General features: G+C 27.9%; 1 long non-coding RNA gene across 1 annotated transcript; it reads right to left on the minus strand.

Moving 5' to 3' along the window:
- Positions 1-1,085: 1,085 nt before the first annotated feature.
- On the minus strand, positions 1,086-1,433 carry LOC113381298. The gene is made up of 3 exons (XR_003367535.1): positions 1,407-1,433; positions 1,204-1,258; positions 1,086-1,109 (listed from the first exon to the last, which is right to left on the minus strand). It is a non-coding gene; the product is annotated as an uncharacterized LOC113381298 (long non-coding RNA).
- Between the last annotated feature and the right edge of the window lie 4,584 nt (positions 1,434-6,017).

The following is a 6,017-nucleotide window of genomic DNA, read 5'->3' on the forward strand; positions in this document are numbered from 1 at the left end:
TACTGAGTCATTATTTTCAAATAGATTTATTTTCTTGATCGCTAAATCTATTTGTACATTATGATACTTACTACCTAAAATCCACACAATATGAGTGAACATTTTTCGAGCATGGTTTAAATCTCTACATCTTTCACCTAAAAGAAAAATAATTGAGCTTACAGCTACAGATATTATTTCCTGATTACCATTTGCAAATTTTTTTGCATGATATGACAGCCTTTTTGTGAAATGACTGCAACATAAATGTAATGTTATGTTTTCTGTAAAAAGTTTAGAACTATTATCATTTAAAAACATATAGCACTTATTAATATAATCAATCAAATTTGTACTATTGCAACCTTGGATTATCGCATGAATGCTGTGAACGCAAGCAAACCTGTGAAGGTAGATTGTATACTTTACCAAAATTTTCATATGATTCAGGAAATTCTGTTATCATATCTTCGAACTGCTCAAGACGACATGCTGCCGGTTTTTGATGTTTAAGTTTTTTTTTTAAATCATCTCTGTCTTTTCCTCTAAGAATTGGATTAGTATCTGTACCATGATTAAGTATACCTTCAGGTATGATTATAATTTCTTTAATCATTTTTTGATGAGGATCAAATTTAATGTGAGCATTAAATATCATGCAATTTCCAACATCCTTTTCCTCCTTTTGATTGCGATTCTTGGGACAATGAGCTCTAATATGAGCACCTTTTTATTTACTCGTGCATAGCGAAAGTTCAAATCGCAAGGATATATTGCAGCTTTCCTAAAACACTTTAAAAATGCTTCTTTATAAAATTTATATCTGTACCATCTACAACATGGAATAAATCTTCAAATTGGAGATCTAAAGAAAATGGCTCATTTTTCTTCGGGATTTTGTCGGTAACACTCATTGATGAGTTATCGATTTTACTATATTCTAAAGCACTATTTGAATCATCAGAAAAATTGCCAATCATCGTGCTTGACAAAACATCCATTTTTGTAACAATATAAGATGGTACAAAGGAAATATTCTAAAAATAAAAAACTAAAATTTAATAAGGCTCAAAAAATTGCCAATCATCGTGCTTGATCCAAACAATATAAGATGGTACAAAGGAAATATTCTAAAAATTAAAATTTAATAAGGCTAAATTAGGATAAGTATAATTATGTAAAAAAATTATTTTGTATCTTATAAATATAATTAATATGCCTCACCTTAATATTGTTATATTATTAACTTGATAACTTGAAAAAGTTTCGCTATAACACCCTAAAACGAAAACATAAAAACTCGTTAAAATAATAATAAGTTATTAATAAATAATATGCCTCACCTTGATAGTGATCTTTATATTATATGTATTAATATTCAAGGCAAAATGCCTTGTGTATCTTATAAATATTATGCCTTGCCTTACCTTAATATATTATTCCGGTCCGCGTGAAAAAACTCTATCTTAATACTACTTCTGTATAATCTTGATTATAAACGCACTGAACGTACTAATTACACTAAATTAATAATATGATTAAATATAAACTATTATTGGAAATTATCAACTACGTTATAATATTATACCAATTGATACGTCTCAGCGCGTTCTCAAATTCCAAATGAGCTAGTCTCGCGACTGCAAGCCTGGCATGGAATCGCACACACACACACACACACGCGCGCACCCAACCACTTGAGACAAGGAGTGGCGCGCGCGCTCGCATGTCACGCCTCGCAAGCCTGTCGTAAAATCGCATGCACACAACTCATGCACACAAAAAACTACAACAGCGAGCGAGTGTCGCGCGCACTCATGCTAACGCGTCGATCAGCCACGACCAGCTACGACACTGCGCGAACGTGGTACGGCCTGAGTCGCGCGGGCTTTCGTTAAATCACACACACACGCAAGCAGCACGCAACAATGCTGCCAATTTTTCAATTGGAGTATATATAAAGTCGAAATGTATTGTTAATGAATAATAAGAAACTCTACACAGTTTATGTAGCTAACTCTTCATTAGAAAATTCCTTGAAAATAATAAGAAAAAGAGAATAACAAGAAATTCTATACAGTTTATTTCTATACAGTTTATTTTATGTAAAATTCATTAGTGTTTTAATAATGGACGATGCTAAATTAAATTTTTCTTTTGTAAGGTCATTGGCACTTTGGTTGTGGTCAGACTGGCCTCGACTACGACCACCATGGTGGCCTCTGTTGCCTCTGCTGCCGCCTCTGTTGCCTCTGCCTCTGCCGCCTCTGTTGCCTCTGCTACTGCCTCCTCCTGAAGGGAGGAAATTGCTCCGCGGTGGCTTCCTGCCGCGCTGAGTTCTTCTCCCCCGTCCACCACCGCGTACTGAATCTCTCCTATTTACGGCATCGTACCGGGACTAAAGTAATAATATTATAACAACTTATAGCTAAGTATATTTACTAATGTATTTATATAATATTATATAAATGCTACATTACCTTGTCAAGATAAATTTGTAGGCTAACGCCCTGAGTATTCATCATGATTTTATTGAATAAATCAATAAATATGTTTGCGTCATATGGCATTTCAAACGGCAGCAAAGCCACCGTCTTCCACTCTGCTGGCATTGCTGCCTGAACTTTCTTCAGCACTTCTCCAACTGTCTGGAGCTCGCAATCTGCCATAAGAAAAATCATAATGAAAAATTGCTTAAATTTGTATATAAGTTCCTTATATATACTTATATATAAGATTTTGATTTTTTAGTTCGTATATTTATATTTATACCTTCATCCTCATATGCAATGGCACATAATGCCACTGCATGCTTGTGGTCCAGGCGACGTCCCCGACACCGTCCGGCCTCGAATTTTCAGTATTAAATCTATCACAGTAAAAAATAGAAATATGTACACGTCCTGAACAATAAAGAATTGGATTTAAATTACTTACATTGTCATTTTTTCCATTTTAGTTTTGTTGTGACTACCCGTTAATAAAATTAGTAGGTGCTCCACGGGTATCGTTTTTAACGTGGAGAATTTCATCACCTTTGCCGCCACATCTTTAGTTAAGACTACAGAAAATGAGATTATATAGACATTATAGAGAGATTATAATATTATTATAATATATATATATATATATATATATATATATATATATATATATATATTGAAAATTACCAGTTTCTTTATTTTCAATTTCCATTTCGCGAATTCTACTTGCAACTTATTTCAATGATCTCGAAAATGAATTAAGTATTTCTTCTTTGACCGGCTTTTTGAAAAGTTTCGAGTAACATTCGATGAATTAAAGTAAATTTAATAACAAGTATATATGTAAAGCAGGGCAAGGCACAAAGGTCCAATTTGACTTTGAGCAAATACAAACTATATTATAAAAATCAAACCAATTATATCACAACAAATTACGCTTCCATAAAAAATTTCAAATTAAAAGTGTAAAGTTTTTACTCGATTTTGAAATATCACCTTTATATATATATGTATATATATATATATATATACTAGCTGACCCGGCAAACGCTGTTTTGCCATCAAAAATATTTTGCCGCATTGCAGAAGTTCTTATAATATACATGATATATTAATAATAATGTTATATTTTTATTACACAAATTTCTTCACATTTTGATAATTAATTCGAACGCATCATAGTGCTTTGTTTATTTTAATTTTATTTATGTCAAATAGTGAAATATTTTTAATCAATGAATAAATTAGATTTTAGTCTGAATCATCGCAGTACCATTTTCTAAATATATAATTTTTATATAAATATCAGATTTTTTACTTTTGCATTTAATTTAAAAATATTGAATGTCAATTTCATATATCCAATATGCACTTAATTTTTAAATGCTAAAATATTTTCTTTTTGGTTCGAAATTTAATATAATATAATATAATTTATATCTATAATTTGATTGCCAATATTGCCTATAACATAACTTGGAATAATTAATTTATTTGTATCTTATTGAAGTCGTTAAAAATTCATTTTTTTTTGAACTGTCAGAAATTTGTTTATGATTAATGTTAAATTCAATATGTCGCTTTTTTATTGTGATCTATAATGTTTTAATCGCTTATCATATAAATTTTCGACTGCAAATTGATATTCATACTATCCCTGAAACTAACATGGATAAGGTTCTGAAAAATCCGAGTCCAAATCTATAAAATGTTTGATTTTTGGCACTTTTATTAATTTTTTTATCAATTTTCGTACTGTAAAATAATGGATGATTATTTATCAAAATTGTAATATTTAGACTATAATTTTAGATGTATACTTTTTATTTTGGCATTGAATTATTTTCATTGAAATCAAGTGAAACATAAATATATTTATTCGATATTTATATAAAACATATAATTAAAATATGCATTAAAATCATATTGTCTATAAATAATATGTCATTTTATAAATAGTATTTATTACTTTGGTGCTTGATATGGGTATGAATTTGTAATAAAATATATTCTTTCTGACAAATAGTTAAAAACTTGTTATAATTTTCAAAATTATTTGACATTTCTACTTCAAAAATTAATTCACTCGCATCATAGCGTTTTGTTTATTATACTTTTGTCATGTCAAATACGTCAATATTTATTTTTTATAAATTAATAATTATTTTAAGTCATCAATGAATATATTATATGATTGTTAAATTCATAAAAAAGTGCAAATTCAACACAGGAATATTGTGGAAATAAATATTTTTTTACATAAATATCTGATTTTTGACATTTGCATTTCATTTGAAATTAATTATAACTGGCAAAATATTTTCTTTTGGATCGAAATTTAATATAATATGATATAATATTTAGTTTGTCTAGTTTGTTTTTGTCAGATTGCAATGATACCTTCAGATTGTACTATTTCATTTAAGAGGTTACAATTTTCTGTATGATTAACGTTTGCGATGGCAATCAAAATTTATCTCAACTCATATAATAATAATAATTTATTTTAATTACACAAATTTCTTTATACTTCGATAATTAATTCCAACGCATGATGCAGGTGTTTTGTTTATTTTAATTTTGTTTGTCATTTTTTTTTAAATTAATGAATAAATCAGGTTTCAGTCTAAATTAACAAATCAGTATCTTTATCTGAATATACAATTTTTTATATAAATATTTGATTTTTTACATTTTCATTTAATTGAAAAATAGTGAATGTCAATTTCATATATTCAATATGCAGTATATTTGTAAATGTCAAAATATTTCCTTTTTGGTCGAAAATTAATATATGATATTCATTTTACAATATTGTGTTGTATCTATAATTTGTTCGGCAATATAACTTGGAATAATTAATTTATTTGTTTCTTATTGAAGTCGTTAAACATTTTTTTTGTGAAATGTCAAATTTTTATTTATGATTAATTTTAAATTCAATACGTCGCTTTTTTATTGTGATCTCTGATCTATAAGGTTTTGATGAAGTTGTGGTATCCGAAATAATTTGGTAAGCTAATTAAATAAATATAAATTGTAAATCTATTTATATAATTAAACTTAAATTTCATAAATATTGACAAATGACATTTGACGATTTTCATGTCAACATTTATTCAAATTTATAAACATTGACTTTTAATTAGATTTAAAACTATAAATTGTGATTTTGAATATAGCATTTCATCTAATTTGGATATAAATGCTGGGTATATCTATATATGTATATGTATAGATATACTTTTATTGTATTGTGAATTAAATTTTTTGAACTGTCAAATTTTTTTTTCAAAAATCATAAATCTTTTTTTCTCGAGTTTTCCATAAATTTTGACATTTGTCATTTTAGTGTTTTTTTTTGGCCATTTTATGTCAAAATTTTTAGAAATTTATAAAAATTACATATTTATATTTTAAATTTACTTTTCAAAATTTCCTATAACCTAAGTTGGATATATAGGTACACGTTGAGCCAATAAAATTTAAAATCGGTCCAGTAGTTTGGGCGTCCATCGCGAACCAACATCGTGACACGAGATTTATATATATATA

Source organism: Ctenocephalides felis, unplaced genomic scaffold (genome assembly GCF_003426905.1).
Source record: "Ctenocephalides felis isolate EL2017-DRISC unplaced genomic scaffold, ASM342690v1 CF-g0.4_SCAFFOLD_02777, whole genome shotgun sequence".
Taxonomy (NCBI): Eukaryota; Metazoa; Arthropoda; class Insecta; order Siphonaptera; family Pulicidae; genus Ctenocephalides; species Ctenocephalides felis.